At 45.8% G+C, this 26,661-nt stretch overlaps 1 protein-coding gene across 4 annotated transcripts in view; it reads left to right on the top strand.

Annotated features, from left to right (window-relative positions):
- LOC149460249 (3-galactosyl-N-acetylglucosaminide 4-alpha-L-fucosyltransferase FUT3-like) overlaps positions 1-26,661 on the top strand; it is an 85,331-nt gene that overhangs the window by 23,338 nt on the left and 35,332 nt on the right. For 2 of the 4 annotated variants that reach the window (XM_089679821.1, XM_089679819.1), the window contains exon 2: positions 20,686-20,770. The exons of the other annotated variants lie outside the window; for them this stretch is intronic. The gene's annotated coding sequence lies outside the window, so the exon portion shown is untranslated. The remainder of the gene's footprint in view (positions 1-20,685; positions 20,771-26,661) is intronic. 4 annotated transcript variants of the gene reach the window in all.

The following is a 26,661-nucleotide window of genomic DNA, read 5'->3' as shown; positions in this document are numbered from 1 at the left end:
TACTTAAAATTCATCTGCAGAGCGGCCCTTTCTTCCGTGTGTGGAAAACACTACCAAGGTGATGAGAGGCTTCTGTGACCAGATCTGACCAGATCCATATGAGGACCCTGAGATTGTCAGCTTTAAATGCGCACTTGAATTGCGTATCTGGTGAGTGCGCAATTCTTATCTTTATCACCTCATCCACGAATCCAGGGATTGGAGCTCTTTAAGGACTCTCTTGGATTTTTGAGCACGCTATGGACTATACTTACCATTTAGTCACTGTTTTGCACTTTATTAGCACTTTTATTGATTTATATTAGTGTATATTTAATAAGCATTTAAGTGCATATTTATTCAGCTAGCGCTGCACCTCTCCCTTGTATGCAATTTCTTTAGTAAATGTCTGCCTTCTAAAAGTAGACGGATTCTAATGAAAAGTAGATGTTAGCCCATGGAAGTGCACCTAGACGCCGTCTATGCACATTAGTAATTCAGGGCCCCCTTTAATGTGTAGACCCCCTATGAGTACGTGCCATTGCACGAAACACGTCAGGGGCTACAGCACTAGGACGCCACGCTGCCGGCACTTCAGTGGTCCCGGCAGCCACCCTGGAACACCATTACTGGTCAGTGTGTTTTTTTTGCACTTTTATTTGGCTAATAAAGCACCCTCTGTGTAAACGTTATTACGCTATCAGCCTCCTTTTTACTTTTTTTTTCTTTTTCTGGGTCAGCGGTGGTGGGCATCGTGATTGACATTGGATCTACATTCTTTGAGTTTTTTCTTTTAAAAAAGGTCTTGTCAAAGACCGTATTCTGTCTTTTAATACACTACACTTTTTTTTTTTTGTGAATGACCAGGGGTACCATGTACCCCATACTCATTCACATGGGGGGGGCAGGAACTGGGGGCCCCCTTGTTAAAGGGAGCTTCCAGATTCTAATAATCCCCCCCACTTGTAGACCCCCACAACCACAGCCCAAGGTTGTGGGGAAGAGGCCTTTGTCCCCATCAACATGGGAACAAGGTGCTTTGGGGGGGAGCCCCAAAGCACCCCCCATGTTGAGAGCATATTGTAGCTGGCCAGCTAAGACCAGTCCTAGGTTGCTAATATGGTTCACATATATGTGTATACCAAACCTGCCAATAGCCTCAGTACAGTGTATATGTGTATATGTTAAAGCCAAAAGCAGAATCATTGCTGTGATTTATGTCTTTGATTGTTATATGACATTTTTATATTAATTGTGTTAGCAGAAGCAGAAAAGGAAAATATGCCTTTAAGAGATAGTAAAGAACTGAGCCAATCACAGACAGCCTCACACTGTACAGAGCCTTAACCAATCCCAGCCAGTTTCACATTTATGCCTGTGTAGAACTCCCTGCTAGGATTTTCTAGAGACACATGCTCACCAGACAGAGGAGGAAACAGACAAGTTCCAGTCAGAGAAGCTTTATGGAAACAGAGAAGGCCAAATAGGTATTTAATGCACTTGTGTGTTCCTCTATTGTTTAACAGTGCAGGTAGGTCTGTGTCTAAAAACTGTTGTATGTGTTTACTTGTAGTTCCACCGAACTTACGAACTTACAAATCAAGTCACTGTAGAGTAATCATAATCTAACGAATTTACCGAATCCAAGTGAATTTATCAATCTATCGAATCAACCCAATGTAATACGAATTAAACCATTGTAATATAAATGAAACAAGCCACTGTAAGCAGTGTTATATGAAGTAGATTGAAGTTATTAAAGAAGTTAACTAAAGTATTCGGTTTGCTCTTTAAACCTACTGCATCCATAGAGCGGCATTGGAGGAATTACAGAGTAAAGTCAGTCTAATCAAACAAAGAAACAGCAATTGCATAATTTTTCTAATGCCACAGCGCACAAGGCACCAAAGGGTGCTGCGCCTGCCACACATATGGCCTGGTATGGTTCAGCAGGGCGCTTGCTCACACCCCCCCCCCTCTTTCCTGACCTGCTGCATGCTCAGATAAGGGTCTGGTATGGATTTTGGGGGGGACCCTACGCCATTTTTTTTTCCAATTTTGGCGTGGGGCTTCCGCTCTAAATCCATACAAGACCCAAAAGGCTTGGTATGAATGGAAGGGGGGACCCCCACTCCATTTTGTTTTTTAAATTGCCGACCTTTATTTTTAGATTCAGCTGTCAAAATATATATTATCTAGATCTTCAAAATATGTAAAACCATTACAGAAATCATAAAGGATAAGAAACAAAAATAGAATCAATAGAACTAAGGAAATAAAATTAGAATACATAAAGATATGCCTAGCTACGAATAGTGCTGTTTGTCAAACACAGTAGATGGTTGTGATTGCCGTCTTGCAGAGGACTCCACACAGAGATTTATTATTAAACAGCATCTAAAAAGAAAGCGCTTACGGTAGAAGGTTCTGCACATGTACATTTATATAACTGCATAGACGTTGGAAAAGCGTCTAGTTCTTGACTGCCATGAATTCCCTAAAAAACTATTTTTTACCCACTGAAAAATTTTTTGGAAATGTAATATGTTGTTTAACATGAAGTCCAGATATTTGGGAAAGCAAATTTCAATGTGAACATGTTTCTACAGTGATTTTTCGTTCTGTTAGACATGCTTCTGAGACGTCTGCTTTTTTTAGATGGATTCCTTTATTGTGGCTTTTAGTAAATTCACTTTCCTCGTCTATTTGTTAGATGCTTTCTTTAGTAAATGTCACCCTTCTAAAAGTAGACGGATTCTAATGAAAAGTAGATGTTAGCCCATGGAAGTGCACCTAGACGCCGTCTATGCACATTAGTAATTCAGGGCCCCCTTTAACGCATAGACCCCCTATGAGTACGTGCCATTGCACGAAACAAGTCAGGGGCTACAGCACTAGGACGCCACGCTGCCGGAACTTCAGTGGTCCCGGCAGCCACCCTGGAACACCATTACTGGTCAGTGTGTTTTTTTTGCACTTTTATTTGGCTTATAAAGCACCCTCTGTGTAAACGTTATTACGCTATCAGCCTCCTCTTTTCTGAGCTCTCCGCGAGTTCTTAAAATCCACAGAGGAGGCGAGCCACCCACGGGCAGTAGATGTTGGCTTAAGAGGGACACCAGACCTGACCAAACTTTAAAGGGGACACCCTGGTTCTTTGAGATAGATATCTCTAAATGCGCAGTGTGATTGCGTATCTGGTGAGTGTGCAGTCTTTACACTTTTTCCTCATCACCAACTATCAGGACCAGTCATTTGGATCCGGAAGACTCCTAGGCACTTTAATATTTGGACTTATACATGGCACTGTGCACATGGCGAGTCACTGATTAGTGACACACTACACTTATCTTATCTTATTTTTGCACTGTCACTTTATCACTTATTCTGTGATTTTTAGAAGTACCATTGATATTTATTTATTGATGATTGAACTACGTCATTTAGACACGATTTAGATTTCCTTTTTGTTTTATATGTATTTTATCTGAGCGCTACACCCTGCTGTTGTATTATGAAGGCCTAGCTGCTGGGATGGTTAATATCTGTGACCCATCAATACCCGCGAGCTAATGTGCAGATAAACAGGAAGTAACGTGTGCATGCACATGTGTGATAAGTGACCTGCCACTAGCCCCCCAAATGCTGCACATTAGCTGTTAAACCCAAAAAAGCATCAAACTATCACATCACCCCCACATGCTATGAACATTGTTGCAATGGCCACACTTAGTTTGCAAATGAGGATCAGCTCCTCTGTAGAGAACAGTTCTCTTGCCATTTTCAGATGTGCTCCCAGGAATTAGCCAATTTCACAACTCTCCAAATCTCCAACCTGCTCTCCTAACCACCGACACTCCCCACTAATACTTCCGGATGTGCAGGAACGTCCTTCCGCAAACGTGATGACGTATCTCCGGTATGACAGCCGCTCTAGCGCCTCCTCCTACAACCGTCTTGGCGTTTATTTGCACGCCATAGCGATTTTCCATGCAGCTCAATTGAGCATATGGCATTGGCGAATATATGTTTGCCAGTAAAGGTTGCACATTGAACACGACTTATTCATATAAGTCATATATAACATGGTATATAACATGGTCTTGTGGTGCAATAGAGGGCATTTGGTTTGTTATTTTGGACATACTTGCATATGTGCACTCTAACAAGGAAGATTTGTGCATATTATATAGGTAACAAAAAATAACTGTTATGGGTGCTAGTACATTCAACTAAAACATGACATAAACCCCCAAAAAATTACATAGTCCCAACGTTTATTGATCAAATACATATTCCACATTTATTTGGACAGCAGCAACAAGTAGGTACATTCAATTTCTTGGTGGAAAAAAAAAAGCAGGATGGATGTTGCTAAAATAGAATGGTCCTGCTCAAAAAAAGCTTACAATCTAAAAGATTATACCTTCTAATGAACAGTGCTTTTACTGGGTACAGCAGCAAACAGTTACAGTTAATATGAATCAAGCAATATTTTCATGGCCATAAAATTAACACACACCCTCATTTAGCATGATCTATGCACAAAACAGGTTCTTCCTCCTCCCCACCAAACCCATCACAGGCAGGACTTGCTGAAAAATAACCTGGTCTATTGCCAGGTTAAACTACCCACTATTGCAGCACTTTATATAACATAGGTTGGATTCAGAGCATGCCAAACAAGGCCCCACGCCCAATGAAGGCCACACCCACCACGAGCTAATGTGCAGATAAACAGGAAGTAACGTGTGTATGCACATGTGTGATAAGTGACCTGCTGCTAGCCCCCCAAATGCTGCACATTAGCTGTTAAACCCAAACTCAAACTATCACATCACCCCCACATGCTATGAACATTGTTGCAATGGCCACACTTAGTTTGCAAATGAGGATCAGCTCCTCTGTAGAGAACAGTTCTCTCGCCATTTTCAGATGTGCTCCCAGGAATTAGCCAATTTCACAACTCTCCAAATCTCCAACCTGCTCTCCTAACCACCGACACTCCCCACTAATACTTCTGGATGTGCAGGAACGTCCTTCCTCAAACGTGATGACGTATCTCCAGTATGACAGCCGCTCTAGCGCCTCCTCCTACAACCGTCTTGGCGTTTATTTGCGCACCATAGCGATTTTCCATGCAGCTCAATTGAGCATATGGCATTGGCGAATATATGTTTGCCAGTAAAGGTTGCACATTGAACACGACTTATTCATTGGTATATAACATGGTCTTGTGGTGCAATAGAGGGCATTTGGTTTGTTATTTTGGACATACTTGCATATGTGCACTCTAACAAGGAAGATTTGTGCATATTATATAGGTAACAAAAAATAACTGTTATGGGTGCTAGTACATTCAACTAAAACATGACATAAACCCCCAAAAAATTACATAGTCCCAACGTTTATTGATCAAATACATATTCCACATTTATTTGGACAGCAGCAACAAGTAGGGACATTCAATTTCTTGGTGGAAAAAAAAAAAGCAGGATGGATGTTGCTAAAATAGAACGGTCCTGCTCAAAAAAAAGCTTACAATCTAAAAGATTATACCTTCTAATGAACAGTGCTTTTACTGGGTACAGCAGCAAACAGTTACAGTTAATATGAATCAAGCAATATTTTCATGGCCATAAAATTAACACACACCCTCATTTAGTATGATCTATGCACAAAACAGGTTCTTCCTCCTCCCCACCAAACCCACCAAGGCAAGGACTTGTTTAAAAATAACCTGGTCTATTGCCAGGTTGAACTACCCACTATTGCAGCACTTTATATAACATAGGTTGGATTCAGTGCATGCCAAACAAGGCCCCACGCCCAATGAAGGCCACACCCACCACTGTCATTCATTTGGTCAGAAAAAGTGATTGCACCAATCCTCTTCCCACTTGCGTTAACCCTTGGTATACAGGCCCCACAAATCAGAGTGAATGTGAGTGTCTTAACGTAAGCGATTTGCTGCAGCACGATTTCAAAGTAGTCCTTGTATTACTTTTTCTGCAGTTTGTTGAGATTTCACATATAGACTACAATAGAAATAGCATTGCAAAACACAATTGAAAACGCAATAACTTGTTGGGAAATCTACAGAAAATTGCCAACCAAAAACACAATTTTAAATCGCATCTAGTGTGAACCAAGCAGGCAATTCAACAAAGGAAATAAATCTTTAAAGGCATGCTGTATATGCATGCTAGGATAAGGGTCTGTTATGGATTTTGGGGGGGACCCCACACCATTATTTTTAAAAGTTTTGACGTGGGGATTTCCCTCCAAATCCATTCCAGACCCAAAGAGCTTGGTAAGGATGGGAGGGGGGACCCCATGCCATTATTTTTAAAAATTTTGACATGGGGATTTCCCTCCAAATCCATTCCAGACCCGAAGGGCTTGGTAAGGATGGGAGGGGGGACCCCACACCATTTTTTTTCTTTTTAATTGCTGCCAATTCTTTATTTTACATTCAGCTGTCAGTGGGGAACTCCGATGACAGCTGCAACATGAACACTGCATTGGTTTTCACTACTAAAAGGCTGCCTGACTTGCTAAAATAACTCATGCAGGATTTTAGTAGCGTTTTTTCAGGAATGCAAATGTTTTTGTTAAAAAATGCTGTAAGGGATACCACCGCATATTTGGATGTGGTAAGATTCTGCGTAGTGAATTGTGCCCATTGTGGGATTTAGCCCAAAGGGCATATCTTTCTCTCTCGCTCTCTCTCAACGATCCAACAATGATGTCACATGGGGCGGGGTCACTCAGATGATCTCCCCAGGTGGCCCCACTCCTTACATATTTAAGAACTGTCAAATCACCGGAGCAGTCGCACGGCGGGAGCCATCGTTTGGAACGGAACCTTTTTTCTTTTTTTTTCTTTTTCTGGGTCAACGGTGGTGGGCATCGTGATTGACATTGGATCTACATTCTTTGAGTTTTTTCTTTTAATAAAGGACTTGTCAAAGACCATATCCTGTCTTTTAATACACTACACTTTTTGTTTTTTGTGAATGACCAGGGGTACCATGTACCCCATACTCATTCACATGGGGGGGCAGGAACTGGGGGCCCCCTTGTTAAAGGGAGCTTCCAGATTCTAATAATCCCCCCCACTTGTAGACCCCCACAACCACAGCCCAAGGTTGTGGGGAAGAGGCCTTTGACCCCATCAACATGGGAACAAGGTGCTTTGGGGGGGAGCCCCAAAGCACCCCCCATGTTGGGGGCATATGGCCTGGTATGGTTCAGCAGGGCGCTTGCTCATTACCCCCCCCCCCCTTTCCTGACCTGCTGCATGCTCAGATAAGGGTCTGGTGTGGATTTTGGGGGGGACCCTACGCCATTTTTTTTTTTTCAATTTTGGCGTGGGGCTTCCCCTCTAAATTCATACAAGACCCAAAAGGCTTGGTATGAATGGAAGGGGGGACCCACACGCCATTTTTTTTTTAACTTGCCGACCTTTATTTTTAGATTTAGCTGTCAAAATATATATTATCTAGATCTTCAAAATATGTAAAACCATTACAGAAATCATAAAGGATAAGAAACAAAAATAGAATCAATAGAACTAAGGAAATAAAATTAGAATACATAAAGATATGCCTAGCTACAAATAGTGCTGTTTGTCAAACACAGTAGATGGTTGTGATTGCCGTCTTGCAGAGGACTCCACACAGAGATTTACTATTAAACAGCGTCTAAAAAGAAAGCGCCCACGGTAGACGGTTCTGCACATGTACATTTATATCCCTGCATAGACGTTGGAAAAGCGTCTAGTTCTTGACTGCCATGAATTCCCTAAAAAACTATTTTTTACCCACTGAAACATTTTTTTGAAATGTAATATGTTGTTTAAGGTGAAGTCCAGATATTTGGGAAAGCAAATTTCAATGTGAACATGTTTCTACAGTGATTTTTCGTTCTGTTAGACATGCTTCTGAGACGTCTGCTTTTTTTAGATGGATTCCTTTATTGTGGCTTTTAGTAAATTCGCTTTTGCGTCTATTTGTTAGATGCTTTCTTTAGTAAATGTCTGCCTTCTAAAAGTAGACGGATTCTAATGAAAAGTAGACGTTAGCCCATGGAAGTGCACCTAGACGCCGTCTATGCACATTAGTAATTCAGGGCCCCCTTTAACGCGTAGACCCCCTATGAGTACGTGCCATTGCACGAAACACGTCAGGGGCTACAGCACTAGGACGCCACGCTGCCGGCACTTCAGTGGTCCCGGCAGCAACCCTGGAACACCATTACTGGTCAGTGTGGTTTTTTTGCACTTTTATTTGGCTAATAAAGCACCCTCTGTGTAAACGTTATTACGCTATCAGCCTCCTCTTTTCTGAGCTCTCCGCGAGCTCTTACCATCCACAGAGGAGGCGAGCCACCCACGGGCAGTAGATGTTGGCTTAAGAGGGACACCAGACCTGACCAGACCTTAAAGGGAACACCCTGGTTCTTTGAGATAGATATCTCTAAATGCGCAGTGTGATTGCGTATCTGGTGAGTGTGCAGTCTTTATGCTTTTTCCTCATCACCAACTATCAGGACCAGTCATTTGGATCCGGAAGACTCCTAGGCACTTTAATATTTGTATTTCAATGGTTTTTATTAATTTTAAACAGTATAAAACAGAGGCAACAAAACACGCCCACGCAGGGGCTATCAATTGCATCGATAGAAAATGCATAATAGAGCAGACAACGCTCTAATTCCAATAAGGCAAAACGTATGCCCACGTAGGGGCTATCAATGGCACATAGGTTACAATAACATCAGTGAAACTCAGATTATCGCAACTAAAGACAGCTGTCCACTGTCACATCAAAACAAACAGAAAAGGAAAGAAGAAAAGCAGAGAAGAAAGAAAGAGAAAAAAAAAAAAAAAACACACACCAAAGAGCAAGGGTCCATGAACGCCAATACAAAACTCCATCACCTCCCTACACTGGCCAGGGGGAGCGTGGGAAAGGCATAATGCAATCACGGCTCCCATATTTTCAAAAATTTATGCTGAGAGTCGTTGCATATACTCGACATCTGTTCATTGAGCATCATAGTAGTCATACGATCCCGCACCCCCTGAAAAAGTACAAACGGACTCTTCCAGGCCTGGGCAATTGTCCTAGTGGCCGATAAAAACAAATAGGAAGCCAACCGCTGCTGACGAGCCAAGAGGCCCGGTATGGGGCAATGAAGCAAAGCATACTGAGCATCTCGGCGTATGGAGAGATGAAACAAAGTGAAAAGGAGGCCAAACACACGAGACCAAAAACGAACCAACCTCGGGCATGACCACCAGATATGCAGTACATCGCCACGATGGCCACAACCCCGAAAACATCGATCACTACAGGCAGGGTTAGCCTGGGCCAAATGAGCCGGCACCCAACACCAACGAAACAATACCTTATAGGCTGCTTCCAGCGTGGTCGTATTAAACGAACATTTAGCTATGAGTGACCAGGCTTTATTCCAGTCCTCCGGATCCACAGCCACTCCCAGGTCGCGTTCCCACTGAACTACATATGAAAGAGAAGTGTGCGACGAGCATCTGTTCAAAGCTGCGTAAAGAAGGTAGATAAGGCCCGGGGCGCCCGGACGCTGCTGGCAAAGCCGTTCAAAGGCAGATTTCTGATATGGGAAAGCAGAAGTGGCCCTCAGCGAGAGTAGCCAGTGCCGCAATTGAAGGTACCGAAAAAATTCCGCTGGGGGAACATCCCGAGACTCCCGGAGGACATTCCAGGTGGGAAAGGACCGAAAAATCAAAAAGTGTCGCACCTGTGAGAAACCATGAGCCACCCACCAAGAAAATGCCCTCGGGTGATCTAGACCCGGCGGGAAAAGAGGGTTATTAACGATTGGAAGCAAGGGCAAGAAAGGTGATATCAGGCCACTGGAGTAACGTACCGAGTCCCAGACTCGTAGGCCATGGAGCAACATCGGACTCAGCGCCATAGGGCGCAGGGCAGGGGGAGGCCATAGAAGTGTCGATAGTGCGATAGGGGCACAATTAGGCAGTTCCAGCAGGACCCAGAGAGGAACATCGGAGGAAGCGTGCAACATAGACAGCGGGGCAATTTGGCTCGCCTGATAATACTTAGTTACATTGGGTACCCCAAGACCACCTTGGAGTCTATGAGCAAAGAGCGTATTTCTAGAAACTCTGGGATGCTTATTGGCCCAGATAAAACGCATAAACTTTGCCTGAAGCAACCGAAGAAAATGAGGGGGAACCCGCACTGGGAGCGTGCGAAAATATTATAACAATTTCGGCAAGATGGTCATTTTCACTGAATGAACCCGTCCTATCCAAGACAGGTGCGGAAATTGCCAGGAATGCATAAGAGAAGATAAGGAGCTAAGCAAAGGATAATAATTTGCAGAAAAAAGGGAGTCATAGGTGGGGTCAAGCGAATGCCCAAGTATTCAAGAGAAGAGGAAGCCCACCGGTAAGGGAAGTGGGATCTGAAGCCAAAGTAATATTGAGAGCAACGGTTTTATCCAAATTAATACGTAGACCCGAGATCAAGGAAAAGCGCTCAAGAACCCGTTGCAAATTAGGAAGCGTCGTCAGAGGATTAGTAAGGGTCAAGAGGGCATCGTCCGCAAAGAGGCTCAGCTTAAACTCCTGTCCCGCGTATGGAACCCCCGATACATTGCAGTCGGTCCGGAGCGCTAAAGTCAGTGGCTCAAGCGCCAGGACAAAGAGTGCCGGGGACAGCGGGCAGCCCTGCCTCGTCCCTCGCCCAACAGGAAAGGGATCCGAGAAATACCCAGCGTATTTAACGGAAGCCGAAGGAAAGGAATACAAGGCTTGAATCCAAGAGAGAATAGAATCCCCGAAACCCCAGCGAGACAGCACAAACCACAGATATTCCCAGGATAGAGAATCAAAAGCTTTATATATGTCCAAGGACAGTAAGAATTCTGGGATTTTCCGTTGTTGCAGAAAATGTATAAGATGGACCACCTTACGGACATTATCACCTGCCTGCCTCCCGGGGACGAACCCTACTTGGTCCCTGTGGACCAGGCTACACAAATATTTATTGATGCGAAAACTAAGGATCTTGCCCAATATTTTCAAGTCTTCATTAAGAAGAGAGATGGGCCGGAAGGCTTGCGGTTCCTGGACATCAGCGGTCGTCTTAGGAATCATAGAGATATGTGCCCTAAGTGCGTCCGGAGAGGGCAAGGAGCCCTGTTTTAACTCATTAAAGTAGGCAGCTTAAAAGGGCGCCAATAGGGCTGAGAATTTTTTATAATAGAGACCGGAGAAGCCGTCTGGACCTGGGGCCGCGGTGGACCGTAAAGATTTGATTGCTTGTAGCACTTCCGGTACGGTGACACCTGCGTTGAGGGCCGCCTGTGCTGCCTCGGTTAATCCAGGAAGATGGAGGTCCTGAAAGAATGCCTCTGCCTGGACCACAGGGAAGGGATCTGGGGCAGCATAGAGGCGCGAAAGGAAGTCCGAGAATCGGGAAACAATCTGCTGGGGATTAGAAGTACAGCCACCCGTGGAAAGTCGAAGCCGAATCGGTTTATGGGGTTTCCCCACAGAATTGAGTTTCCTGGCTAGCATGGGACCGGGCTTATTAGCACAGGAATAGAATTTATGTTTGGTCCAACGCAAGGCTCGTTCTGCCTCCGAAGAGGCAAGGAGGTCCAATTCTGTCGCCAGAGCGTCCCGAGCGCGTTTATGGGCCATGGATGGAGATGACTTCCAATGCGCATCCGCAGAGGCCAGGAGAGAATGAAGCTCCGAGAGTCGATGTTCCCGCTCCCGCTTCCGGACTGCAGCCAGCTGTATAACACGACCCCGCACCGTGGCCTTATGCGCTTCCCATAGGGGCACTGCTGAAGAGACCGATCCCGAGTTTTCCGTAAAGTATGTCCGTAAGAAGAATTCTATTTCTTGGCAGGTAGCCTGAGTGGTCAGTAAAGAGTAATTGATGCGCCAATGAAAAGGGCGTCGTTCTGACCCGGAAAGGGCAAAGAGGAGTACCAAAGGATTATGGTCTGACCAGGGTGAGGAGGGAATAGTTATCCGCCGGACCGAGGGGAGTTGCTGGACCTGCATGAATATATGATCAATTCTACAAAAACTGTCATGAGGGTTAGAATAGAACGTAAAGTCGCGTTCAGTTGGATGAAGTTCCCTCCAGACGTCCGCTAGCCCCGCCGTCCGCAAAAGAGAGCGCATACATTCCTCCAGCACCAAGTCATGAGAGGGGGTCACTCCTTGTGCGTAGCGCCTATCCAGTGTGGAATCTAAGGTAACATTCGAATCCCCCATAACAAGAAGAAGACCCTTAGAGTGTCGAGAAATAATGGTGCAAAGATGCGAAAAGAATTTATGCTGGAAACGGTTAGGCGCGTAGTAAGAGACAAAGGTAACCTCCTGGTCCCAGAGGGTGCCTTGCAGAAGCAAATACCTGCCCGTGGGGTCCGCTATATTCCGAGCACAGACAAAGGGGAGATTGCGTTTAAAAGCTATCAGAACACCCCGCCGCTTCTCAGGAGCTGAGGCCGTGTAAAAGATGGGATAGTGAGGTGAAAGATAACGCGGAGCGGAGGACTGAGAAAACCTGGTCTCCTGTAGACATACCACATCAATTTGTTGCGACTTGAGGTGATGAAAAACTTTAGCCCGTTTCTGAGGCGAATTGAAGCCCTGAACATTTTGTGAATGTATTTTCAAAAGGGGTGAGGCCATGGCGGTATCAACGCAACACGCTCAGCAGAAAAAAGCCCAAAGCAGCCAGCAATTTCCACTCCCAATGGCGATCGGACCATGGCGTCCCGGAACCCTGCAGAAAACAAAAACAAAAAAAAAACAGAGAAAAAGAGAAGAACAAAGAAAGAAAAAAGGAAAAAGACACAAAAAGTATACACAACAGTGCAATCGTGTCACACCAATGGTGACGTGCATCCTACACATGAAGGATACAGTTAGGGGTAACTCTACCACCGGACACATGGCTGCAAATGGAAACATCAAAACAGAAGCCCACAGGGGGCAAAAAGGCAATGTACATAATAGAATATAGTAAATCTTAATAAACTAAAAGTCCCAGGAGCAGGAACCTCCGCAACAACCTCCCCATAGAAACCCGGAGAACCACAGGGGCCAACCCCCCTCCACCCAACCAGGCCCACCGGGTCAACCTCCCACCCCGGAGCCCAAGGGAACCATCACCCAATGCCACAAACGTAGACCCAAGCACCATCACATGGACCCAAAACAGGCTGCGGCAGCAAAAAGTCCCAATTCCTAAGTCCAGGAAGAGACCCCCCCCCAAGCCGGAGCAGTCTCAACCTAGAATGTCGACAAACCGGGGAGGCCCTAAGGGCCAAACTCACGATCTCGTCAGGGTAGTCCCTCGGTGAGACGATATGTGAGAGTTCCAAGGCGCATCTTCAGCCTGGAGAAGAACAGGAAGGACTTGATCGCGAAGAGGTCTGAGGGAGAGCCCCCCTCCTGTTGGACGACCGCTCCCAGATGCGACCCAGAGGGGGCGGCCTTGCCGAGGATCCAGATGAATGAGCCGGGATCCGATCAGCAGCTTCCAGCAAGAGAAGATGTGGAGATTCCAGGAGAGAATGGGCCTCCTCCGTCGTAGCCACAGAATGACTGCGGCCCTGGTAGGTGAAGGTGAGGCGGAACGGAAAGCCCCAGGCATATTTAATTCTGTGTTTCACCAGGACCGAAGTGAAGGGCTTCAACTGGCGTCGCTTCTGGAGAGTGGTCTGAGAGAGGTCCGCGAAAAGCTGGTAGCAGTGCCCCTGGAAGCTAAGATCAGGGTTATTTCTGGCCGCCAAGAGGATAGTTTCCTTAGTGCGGTAATAAGTAAACTTGATGATAATGTCCCTCGGGGGCCCATCCGGTCGTCTGGGGCCCAAAGAACGATGTATGCGGTCAAATTCGAGCCGGTCAATGGGAATAGCGTGTGTCAGCTCCTGAAACAGAGCAGTAGCAGTGGAGGTAAGATCCGTGACCGTTTCCGGAATACCCCTTAACCGCAAATTGCCACGGCGGGAACGGTTTTCGAAATCCTCAAGCCGCAGTAGTGCGTCCGCCAATTCCTTCTTAAGGTCGCACAGGTCCTGTTCGTGATTTTCAATGACTGTGGCCGCAGCGTCCATTTTATCTTCGAGATCATTCGTCCGATTGCCCAAATCCCGAATTTCCCGCAAAAGACGGTCGGCCAGCTTGGAGGTAGCGGAGGCCAATTCTGATTAGAGCATACTTTTAAAGCGGCGCAGGAGCTCGGCATCCCGCAGGGATGGAATGTGCGACCGCCGGGATGGCTCGGGATCCAGGTCCTCCCCACTGCCAGGATCCATCTCACCTGCAGGTAGTGATGGCAGGGGACCCAAACTTGAAGCCAGGGCTTCAGCTGTTGTCCCGGGCGGAAACCGCGAATCCGCGGACGGGGTCCTGGAAGCCTCCGGCAGCCGGCCCAAAATCGAGGCCGCGGCTTCACCCGCGATCTCCGGCGGGTAGGCCGCAACCTCCCGAACGGTCTGCCGGACGCTGGAGGTGTGGGCGGCTGGGGTTTTTTTCCCCATCAGGGTGCTGGAAGGACAGGGGGCCAGGGAGGAAGCGGAGGGACCCCCCCTGAGGGTCAGAAATCGGCCGATGTGTCCGGCGGCCGAGACAGTAAATTAATAGGCAGCCATCCTGGCTGCTGCTCACGAGCGCCCCCCCCCCCCCCCCGGCACTTTAATATTTGGACTTATACATGGCACTGTGCACATGGTGAGTCACTGATTAGTGACGCACTACACTTATCTTATCTTTTTTTTTGCACTGTCACTTTATCACTTATTCTGTGATTTTTAGAAGTACCATTGATATTTATTTATTGATGATTGAACTACGTCATTTAGAAACGATTTAGATTTCCTTTTTGTTTTATGTGTATTTTATCTGAGCGCTACACCCTGCTGTTGTATTATGAAGGCCTAGCTGCTGGGATGGTTAATATCTGTGACCCATCAATACCCGCGAGCTAATGTGCAGATAAACAGGAAGTCACGTGTGTATGCACATGTGTGATTAGTGACCTGCCGCTAGCCCCCCAAATGCTGCACATTAGCTGTTAAACCCAAAAAAGCATCAAACTATCACATCACCCCCACATGCTATGAACATTGTTGCAATGGCCACACTTAGTTTGCAAATGAGGATCAGCTCCTCTGTAGAGAACAGTTCTCTCGCCATTTTCAGATGTGCTCCCAGGAATTAGCCAATTTCACAACTCTCCAAATCTCCAACCTGCTCTCCTAACCACCGACACTCCCCACTAATACTTCCGGATGTGCAGGAACATCCTTCCGCAAATGTGATGACGTATCTCCGGTATGACAGCCGCTCTAGCGCCTCCTCCTACAACCGTCTTGGCATTTATTTGCGTGCCATATCGATATTCCATGCAGCTCAATTGAGCATATGGCATTGGCGAATATATGTTTGCCAGTAAAGGTTGCACATTGAACACGACTTATTCATTGGTATATAACATGGTCTTGTGGTGCAATAGAGGGCATTTGGTTTGTTATTTTGGACATACTTGCATATGTGCACTCTAACAAGGAAGATTTGTGCATATTATATAGGTAACAAAAAATAACTGTTATGGGTGCTAGTACATTCAACTAAAACATGACATAAACCCCCCAAAAATTACATAGTCCCAACGTTTATTGATCAAATACATATTCCACATTTATTTGGACAGCAGCAACAAGTAGGGACATTCAATTTCTTGGTGGAAAAAAAAAAGCAGGATGGATGTTGCTAAAATAGAACGGTCCTGCTCAAAAAAAGCTTACAATCTAAAAGATTATACCTTCTAATGAACAGTGCTTTTACTGGGTACAGCAGCAAATAGTTAATATGAATCAAGCAATATTTTCATGGCCATAAAATTAACACACACCCTCATTTAGCATGATCTATGCACAAAACAGGTTCTTCCTCCTCCCCACCAAACCCACCAAGGCAGGTCTTGCTGAAAAATAACCTGGTCTATTGCCAGGTCAAACTACCCACTATTGCAGCACTTTATATAACATAGGTTGGATTCAGTGCATGCCAAACAAGGCCCCACGCCCAATGAAAGCCACACCCACCACTGTCATTCATTTGGTCAGAAAAAGTGATTGCACCAATCCTCTTCCCACTTGCGTTAACCCTTGGTATACAGGCCCCACAAATCAGAGTCAGAAAGAAAGCCACAGTGAAGTGTACCTGTGCAGCATACAACAGAAAATGGAACAGGGATGTGACGGGGAACCCCATGGCAACATTTATTGGCACTATGGGTACAATTCACTCAAGATTTTCGCATGAGTTAAGGCAGTCACATGACCACATCTCGCATGCGATACTGAAAATGTCAATTAACTTTTGCTAGTATGCGGGATTTCCCGTAAATGGGATAAACACTCAGGAAATCAAACATAAAAAGACCTTACAACCCGGTCACATCAAAGCCGATTTAGAAATCGCGCAACTTACAGTGAAGTTGCCGATTTCCTTGTGATTTGCAAGACATCTGACACAGATATCTACATGTACTACTTTATAAATCAGTGCGTCTCCAAACAAGTCGGAAACGCACCCATATAAGTGCTCTAATAGCGGACAATAGGGTGCGTTTTAACATACAATTTGCAAGTCGCATGTCATGCAAATCGCATGCCAAGTCGCACTCGATGTGACCGCTATTAGAGCGGTCATATCGGTGTGGTTCAAACTTGGTTGGAGTCGCACAGATTTCTAAAGTAGTGAATGCACTACTTTTCGTGCAATTTGCAGAGAGATCTGTGTCAGATGTCTTGCAAATTGTACTTGAAATCGGCATGTCCCCTGACTTTGAAATCTGAAAGTTTGGCTTGGTGTAAGTCGCACAATTTCAAAATCGGCTTGGATGTGACCGTGGTGGCCCCTGGGCACATTGAGTGCTATTTGGCATGCTATTTGCATGCCAGGCGACTTGCAAATCATAGGCCAAGTCGCACCCTATTGCCCTCTATAGGTTCTGTTCACATCAAATCCAGTGTTGAAATTGTGCGACTTCACTGTAAGTCGCACCACTTCAAAATCGGCTTGGATGTGACTGTGGTGGCACCGGTCACATCGGATGCGATTTGGCATGTGATTGCAAGTCACAGGGCATGCAAATTGCATGCCAAGTCGCATCCAAGGTGAACCAGCCCTTAGGGCTGGTTCACCCTGTCACAATTTCTGGTGTGATTTGGGAATTTAAATCGTACCTGATATCGGATCTAATGAATGTGAATGTGAGTGTCTTAACGTAAACGATTTGCTGCAGCACGATTTCAAAGTAGTCCTTGTATTACTTTTCCTGCAGTTTGTTGAGATTTCACATATAGACTACAATAGAAATCGCATTGCAAAACACAATTGAAAACGCAATAACTTGTTGGGAAATCTACAGAAAACACGGTTAAATTGCCAACCAAAAACACAATCTTAAATCGCATCTAGTGTGAACCAAGCAGGCAATTCAACAAAGGAAATAAATCTTTAAAGGCATGCTGTATATGCATGCTAGGATAAGGGTCTGTTATGGATTTTGGGGGGGATCCAACACCATTATTTTTAAAAATTTTGACGTGGGGATTTCCTTCCAAATCCATTCCAGACCCGAAGGGCTTGGTAAGGATGGGAAGGGGGACCCCACACCATTATTTTTAAAAATGTTGACATGGGGATTTCCCTCCAAATCCATTACAGACCCGAAGGGCTTGGTAAGGATGGGAGGGGGGACCCCACGCCATTTTTTTTCTTTTTAATTGCTGCCAATTCTTTATTTTACATTCAGCTGTCAGTGGGGAACTCCGATGACAGCTGCAACATGAACACTGCATTGGTTTTCAGTACTAAAAGGCTGCCTGACTTGCTAAAATAACTCATGCAGGATTTTAGTAGCGTTTTTTCAGGAATGCAAATGTTTTTGTTAAAAAAAATGCTGTAAGGGATACCACCGCATATTTGGATGTGGTAAGATTCTGCGTAGTGAATTGTGCCCATTGTGGGATTTAGCCCAAAGGGCATATCTTTCTCTTTCTCTCTCTCTCGATGATCCAACAATGATGTTACATGGGGCGGGGTCACTCGGATGATGTCCCCAGGTGGCCCCACTCCTTACATATTTAAGAACTGTCAAATCACCGGAGCAGTCACACGGCAGGAGCCATTGATTGGAACGGAACCTTTTTTCTTTTTTTTTCTTTTTCTGGGTCAGCGGTGGTGGGCATCGTGATTGACATTGGATCTACATTCTTTGATTTTTTTTCTTTTAATAAAGGACTTGTCAAAGACCGTATCCTGTCTTTTAATACACTACACTATTTGTTTTTTGTGAATGACCAGGGGTACCATGTACCCCATACTTATTCACATGGGGGGGCAGGAACTGGGGGCTCCCTTGTTAAAGGGAGCTTCTAGATTCTAATAATCCCCCCCACTTGTAGACCCCCACAACCACAGCCCAAGGTTGTGGGGAAGAGGCCTTTGTCCCCATCAACATGGGAACAAGGTGCTTTGGGGGGAAGCCCCAAAGCACCCCCCATGTTGAGAGCATATGACCTGGTATGGTTCAGCAGGGCGCTTGCTCACCCCCCCCCCCCCTTTCCTGACCTGCTGCATGCTCAGATAAGGGTCTGGTATGGATTTTTGGGGGGGACCCTACGCCATTTTTTTTTTCAATTTTGGCGTGGGGCTTCCCCTCTAAATCCATACATGACCCAAAAGGCTTGGTATGAATGGAAGGGGGGACCCCCACGCCATTTTTTTTTAAATTGCCGACCTTTATTTTTAGATTCAGCTGTCAAAATATATATTATCTAGATCTTCAAAATATGTAAAACCATTACAGAAATCATAAAGGATAAGAAACAAAAATAGAATCAATAGAACTAAGGAAATAAAATTAGAATACATAAAGATATGCCTAGCTACAAATAGTGCTGTTTGTCAAACACAGTAGATGGTTGTGATTGCCGTCTTGCAGAGGACTCCACACAGAGATTTACTATTAAACAGCGTCTAAAAAGAAAGCGCCCACGGTAGAAGGTTCTGCACATGTACATTTATATTCCTGCATAGACGTTGGAAAAGCGTCTAGTTCTTGACTGCCATGAATTCCCTAAAAAACAATTTTTTACCCACTGAAACATTTTTTTGAAATGTAATATGTTGTTTAAGGTGAAGTCCAGATATTTGGGAAAGCAAATTTCAATGTGAACATGTTTCTACAGTGATTTTTCGTTCTGTTAGACATGCTTCTGGGACGTCTGCTTTTTTTAGATGGATTCCTTTATTGTGGCTATTAGTAAATTCGCTTTTGCATCTATTTGTTAGATGCTTTCTTTAGTAAATGTCTGCCTTCTAAAAGTAGACGGATTCTAATGAAAAGTAGACGTTAGCCCATGGAAATGCACCTAGACGCCGTCTATGCACATTAGTAATTCAGGGCCTCATAGTCAAAAGCACTGTGAAGCCCCCCACGCATGTGCATCAGGGCATACAATTGGGCTTAGGTGTCAGATTGCCCACAGACACCGGAAGAGCGGGGCACAATCACCAGAACGTCCTGTGGTGGGTGACTAGAAATTCTGAAGGACCCTCTGCACACTGGTATATACCCTTTCAAGCAGACTATGCAATAAATAAATATTTAGTTCACACATATTGCATAGTCTGCTTGAAAGGGTATATACCAGTGTGCAGAGGGTCCTTCAGAATTTCTAGTGTGAAAATGTGGTTACACCCCTTTAGCACCTGATGGATAAATGCATGCACTAGCTGTTGGGATTTGAGCACAGGGATCTCTTGTTTGTGGTGGGTGACATCTCATCATGTGTGCCATGAGTGAAAATGTGCAGGAGAACATGCACATGTGCAGAGCATCACCTGACCATGCCCCTCCACCTAGTCATTGGTGCAAAGATGAGCTGGCAGCGTGCCCCTATAACAGCCCAGTCATGGAGGGGGAAAAGGATGAACTGGGCCATGAGTTGCTCCAGCTCTTCCAGCGTCTGCGGGTGATCTGACATCTGAGCCCAAAGCAGTGTTACCAACCTACCAGATTAAAAGTCACTGATACAACACCAAAATATTACTGGCACAGCCAAGTTTTTTCTGGCATTTCCAAAAGTAAAAAAATTACAGTTTTAAGTGCAAATTTCAGTATTTAGGCTACAAACAAGTACAATATGCAATTAACAATGTGATTCAGGGTAGATATCAAGGCGAAAACATATTTTTTATGTAGCACCCCTCAAGTTTAGCTAGGGGGAGGTAGTTAATTTTTATAGTTAAATGCTAAGTAGCAGCCTGGGATGAGTCAGCCAGGTTGCCTTAGGAGAGGGTTGAGGGCTCTGCAGGTCAGTTCCCTGATTCCTTCCCCTGCTCTAGAGGCTAGAAAAGTTTCTAGAAGTTGGTGGATAGCGGTGAGGAGGGGCTGATCTGTATACTTAAGGGATCTTGGCCAATCCCCAAGCAGGAGGCTTGGCATGGGGCCAGGACAGCCCTTAAATATGATCAGCAGGGTAGTGTGTCGGGTAGAAGATGGCTGAAGTGTGGAGCCTGGGAGGGGGGCTCCGGAGAGCTGCCTACCAACAGGAGCTGACAGGAGGATCTCTCTGTCTCATTGTCCCCAGAACATCCTGTGGAGCAGGGAAGGAGCCAGCCCAGCGTACGGTCTGAAGGCATCTACCAACCCACCAAGCTCAAAGGAGAGACAGAGTGAGTAATCCTACACCCCCTGGGCTGGATAGGGGAAAAGGTCAGGTGGAAAACACAAATAGCTTCTCATCTGGGGCTGTTTTGGTAAGTGGCAGTTTCTGGGTCCCCTTGCCCAGGGATACCCTCAGGCAACTGGATGAAGAAGAGGATTCATCTGGGGTTCGAGGTGGTTCACCAAGAAGGCTGGAGAGCTCTTCAAAGCATAGACTTTTTGTCCATGGACTTGTATATAGTTGCTAAGGAGTTTGTCCTCAATGTTCAGAGTTCCCTTGGGCAACTCATGCACACCTCAACCCCATAAAAGTTCAAAACCCCTTAATAAAACATCAAAACCGAGCTCCGAGGACTGATTACTGCCTTCAGTGAACACCTTCCCTTGTGATTGATTGATGTTGGCTCTGGGCTGTCTGCCCCCCCACACTCCTCCCCCTTTCACACAAAACACAGCTCACAGCCGTTTTTATCTGAGAACTTTGTATGTCAGAATTGCAGATTACCAGGAAGCTACCCAGTGGGCAGATAGAAAAGGTGTCTGGAATAGAATCGATCTGAGCTGCGTGTTGTGTGAGAGGACAGAGAGGGGAAGAGGGGGAGAGTAGACAGCCCAGAGCCGACATCAGTCAAACACAGGAGAAGGAAAGGAAGTGGATCCAGACAAGATTGTCGGTATAAGAATCCAGAGTAGACTGTAGCCCCTCCCACTGGTATTTACTTTGCGTTTAACAGAAAGAGTGCACTTCTCAGAGGGCTGGAAAGATTATTGTGTAATAGCAGCTCACAGGGAATAGCATAAAGCTAAAACAAGAAAAACTATACTGCTCTGCTGCAACTGATTTTTAAGGGCTCCTTGTTATTCACAACCTTAGCCTCTGATTGGCTGCCTGCAGCCTTTTATTCTTGGTTGAATCTGAGATAGCTCTTTGCCTACAGTAGTCAAAGAGCTATCTCAGATTCAACCAATAATAAAATGCTGCAGGCTGTGGACAGCCAATCAGAGACTCTGTGAATAATGAGGAGCCCTTACTAATCCATACTTGTGATGTTATGTCAGGGTTATTGGCTAGCAACTCTGCTGTAAGTGCGGAGACCCCCCACCACTACCAGAGGGGCAGGAGGGATAAAAGATCGACCAGATGTTTTACATCCATGAGTCTGCGAAGAGCTGAGTTCAGTTATTTCTAATGTCGTCCGTAGACGGAGCAGTTTATTTTCTGCTCGATTCCCCCATCAACACTGTCAATGTGGATGGAGGAATCCCTTCCATGGAGCCATTGTTTCTCTTGGTGGGTGATTACTGCTAGCACTAAAATAGTCCCTAGCAATTTTCGCATGTAAAATTCGTCAGGCTGGTTGTACCCAAATTAATCGATCAACTTTGGTACATTCAGCCTGCTCATACATAGATTGAATCTCGGCAGGTTCCTGCTAAACCATCAGAGATTCGAACCATCTATGGTCAGCTTTTGCCATTGTTTCCTATACTAATGAAATGGCACAACGGAAATCTGGTACATCCAGTAACTACAGACCTGTAAGTTTAACTTGTAATGCAGGAAATATATTTGATGGATCACTAAAAAATCAAATACAAGAATATTATATTATAATATATAACTAATAGCCAGAGTGGATTAATTATTATTATTATACAGTATTTATATAGTGCCAACAGTTCACTCAGCGCTGTACATTACAATGGGAGACAATACATGAGACAGTACAATAACAATACAATGCGATACACGAGGGGTTCGAGGGCCCTGCTCCTTGGAGCTTACAATCTAGGAGGGAGGGGATAGTGGTACGGGAGGAAAAGCTGTTGGGGATGGAGTGGTAGGAAGAGTGGAGGAGATCGGCAATTAGCAGAGGGCGGGGTAGGCTTCCCTGAAGAGGTTGGTTTTCAGGGTGCGCCTAAAGGAGAGGAGAGTAGGTGATAGTCTGATGGATTGGGGTAAGGAGTTCCAGAGGATGGGTGATGCCCTGGAGAAGTCCTGGAGGCGGGCATGGGATGAGGAGACCAGGGAACTAGTGAGAAGCAGGTCTTGTGAGGAGCGGAGAGTGCGTTTTGGGTGGTATTTGGATATTAGGTTAGTGATGTAGTTTGGGGCAGAGTTATGGACAGCTTTATACGTCAGTGTTAGCATTTTGAATTTGATCCGTTGGGCAATCGGAAGCCAGTGGAGGGATTGGCAGAGGGGGGTGGCAGAAACAGAGCGGTTGGTGAGGTGGATGAGACTGGCTGCTGTATTCAGGATTGACTGAAGCGGGGATAGCCTGTGGTGAGGCAGGCCAGTGAGGAGGGAGTTGCAGTAGTCGAGTCGTGATATGATGAGGGAGTGGATGAGTTGCTTAGTAGTTTCTGGGATTAGGAATGGACGTAATTTGGAGATGTTGCAAAGGTGGAGTCTGCATGAGTTTGTTAGCGATTGGACTTGGGGCTGGAAGGATAGATTGGAGTCTAGAATGACACCAAGTACTCTGGCTTGCGGGGTGGGCCTGATGGTGGCATTGTTGGACGTGATGGAGAAGTCATTGGGGGTTGGTGCGCGGGCTGGGGGGAAAACTAGGAGCTTGGTTTTGGAGAGGTTCAGTTTAAGGAAGTGGAGTGACATCCAATCTGATATGTCATTCAGTAGGCTAGTGATTCAGGCAGAAACTGAAAGGGTGAGGCGAAGGGTCAAGAGATAGATGTGTGTGTCGTCGGCATAGAGGTGGTAGTTGAAGCCCTGAGAGTGTATCAGTTGGCCAAGGGAGGAGGTGTAGATGGAGAAGAGAAGGGGCCCAAGGACAGAGCCTTGAGGGACCCCAACAGAGAGGGGGAGTGAGGGGGAGGTGGTAGCATTATAGGTAACGCTGAAGGAGCGTTGTGATAGGTGGGACAAGAGCCAGGAGAGAGCGGAGTCTCTGAGGCCAAGGGAGTGTAGTTTTTTGAGGAGGAGGGGATGGTCAACTGTGTCTGAGTAGTGGCGATTAGCTTTGGCGGTTAGCAGGTCGTTGGTGAGTTTGAGTAAGGCTGTTTCGGTGGAGTGTAGGGGACGGAAGCTGGACTGTAGATGTTATTGTTGTTGAGGTGAGAGCTTAGGCAATTATAGACTAAGCGCTCAAGGAGTTTGGATGTAAATGTCAGCAGGGAGATGTGTCTAAGGTTGTTCGGGTCGGTGGGGTCCAGGGAGGGCTTTTTAAGTATGGGAGTGATGTGCGCGTGCTTCAGAGGGGAATGCTCCAGAAGAGATGGAGAGATTAAAGATGTGGGTGAGAGAGCGTAGGATGGAGGAGGAGGGAGATCGTAGGAGTTGTGAGGGGACAGGGTCAAGGGGGCAGGTGGTGAAGTGGGCTTCAGAGAAGACCTTAGTGACCTCCTCAGTGGTAGTAAGGTCAAAGGAGTGGATTGTTGAGGGGGCTTCAGTGTGAGGGATGTTAGGTGGGGTGGAGGTCTGGACCGTGGCGAGGCCAAGGAAGAGGGGTGTTGAGGGGGTTACCGCGTGAGAGGTGATAGGTGGGGTGGGAGTCTGAGTAGCGGCGATGTTCCTGCGAATTGTGTCAATCTTGTTTTTGAAGTGATTGGCAATGTCGTGGGCGGTGAGTGAGGTACTGGGTGGAGGTGGGGGCGGAGAGAGTAGAGAGTTGAAAGTAGAGAAGAGCCGGCAAGGATTGGAGGAGAGGGTATTGATGAGGGTCAGAAAGTAGGCTTGTTTGGCAGCGTGGAGGGAGGAGGTGTAGGTGTGGAAGGCAGATTTATAACAGGCGTATGCTAGTTGGGATCTGGTTTTGCGCCATAGTCGCTCTAGCGCACGACTGCGTCGTTTGAGAGTTTTGGTGTGATCAGTCTACCAGGGCTGAAGCGGTCGGGGTCTGATGCTTCGTGTGGTTAAAGGCGCTAGCGAGTCTAGGGCGGTTGACAGCGAGTTGTTATAGGCAGTCGTGGCCAGGTCAGGGCAGGACAGGGGAAGGATGCTGTCGTAAAGTTGATCAGCTGCAGAGTGGAAGGGGGCAGGGTTCAGGTTGCGGAGGTTTAGGTCGGTAATAGTTTGACATTTGGACGGGTAGGTGTTTGAGGACAAGGAGACAGAGAAGGTAATAAAGTTGTGGTCAGAGAGGGGGAAGGGGGTGTTTGTGAGGTTGTGGGGAGTGCAAAGATGGGAGAAGACAAGGTCCAGGATGTTCCCGTCGGAGTGGGTGGTGGATTGTATGCACTGTGCGAGTGAGAAAGAGGAGGTGAGAAAGGTGGCATTAGAGCGAGATGTGCAAGAGTGTGTAAGTCTACCAGTGGAGGTGTTTGGGTCAGCGGGAGATTGGAGTATTAGGAGGAGGTGGTGAGTGCCGTAGAGGGGAGAAGGAAGCAGTCAGGGCGCAATGTACAGTTGTTTGGGAGGAGCAGAGGAATATAGAGAAGAGATTTTGGGAACGGAGGAGAGGAGTAGGAGGAGGAGTGGTGGAGGCATTTTAGGGAGGTAAACAGAGTGGCAGACAGGTGTGGTGGGAAGCTTGGTTGCAGATAGTCTAGCGTGCAGTGGCGTATCTCGTCGCTGTGTCTTGCGGTAGCTAGAGTTCTCGTGCCTAGGAACAGGATGGGTAGAGTTCGACTCGATAGTTTGTAGCCAAGGGTAATCAAGCTGCGAGTACCAGTTTGCGAAAGTCTCGGTTTAAGGGATGAGGTTTGGATTGCGGAGATGAAGGGTGGTCGTCAGCAGCAGCGGAGGTGTGGAGATGGGGTGTAGAGAAAGTTGTGAGAGGTGGGCATCAGATGTGAGTGATGGGCATAGTAGGGCTGGGGGATCGCAGAACCAGGAGTCGGGCCTTCTCCCACACTGTATTCCCGGGGGGCATCAGATGGGTTTCAGGTCCGGGCAGGGTTGCGCTGTGGTGGGTAATGGTTAATGAAAGACAGATACTGGCCATCAAAATAACTTTATTTTAATGAAGAAGGAAGCAGAAACATAGATAAGGGTCCAAATAAAGTATAATGCATAGGGTACACGATAACCGTTACAATGTAGTGTATCTAAATCAGCCTTTCTCAACCAGGGTGCCTTAACCACTTCAAGTCCGGACACGTTTACTCCCTTCCTGTCCAGGCCAATTTTAAACTTTCAGTGCTATCACACTTTGAATGACAATTGCGCAGTCATGCAACACTGTACCCATATGCATTTTTTAGCATTTTTTGAGAGATAAAACAATTTTGGAGGCATTTATTCACCACTGGGGTTTTTATTTTTTTGCTATATAAATGAAAAAGTCCAAACATTTTGAAAAAAAAGTGCTTTTCTTATAAAATTTTGCAAATAAATAATCTTTCTTCATAAATCTTGGCTAAAATGTATTCATCTATCTTTTTAGTGAAAAAAATAACCCAAATTTGTTTATAGCCAAAAATTATAATTTTTCAAAAACATTTTTGACATTCTTATTTTATATTTTTATAATATTATTTCTGGGGTTTTTTTAACATACTGTCACCTTAGCAGTACAATGTCAGGTGACACTGTACTACTTGTGGGGGGTGATGAAGATTTTTTTTTTTTTTTACACTGATTGCTTTTACACCCATAAAGGCTGTAAAAGCAATCATTTCTCCTTCTCTCTGGCTGCATTCTGTAGAAGTGACATCTTGCTTACTGCTATTCATGTGATCACTGATTGGCCAATCAGTGATCACATGATCGGGACCTCACACAGAGGTCTCGTACAGCAATCGGTGTTTGGATCGTGGTGAGTGAGTTCCAGCGCCTTTCCCAGGGAGCATGCACAGGCAGGAAAGCAGGGAGGCCATTTATAAACGGCTACCCATTCCTGCACTGCTCCCATCCGGCCGTTTATATACATGGGCCAGACGTGAAGTGGTTAAGGTTTCTTCAGGGGTGCCTTGACAAAATGTTTAAAAATTGCCC

The sequence above is a fragment of the Staurois parvus genome, unplaced genomic scaffold, assembly GCF_062004578.1.
Source record: "Staurois parvus isolate SC_StPar_1 unplaced genomic scaffold, SC_StPar_1.0 ptg000232l, whole genome shotgun sequence".
NCBI lineage: Eukaryota > Metazoa > Chordata > Amphibia > Anura > Ranidae > Staurois > Staurois parvus.
This window is presented reverse-complemented; position numbering and strand designations above follow the sequence as displayed.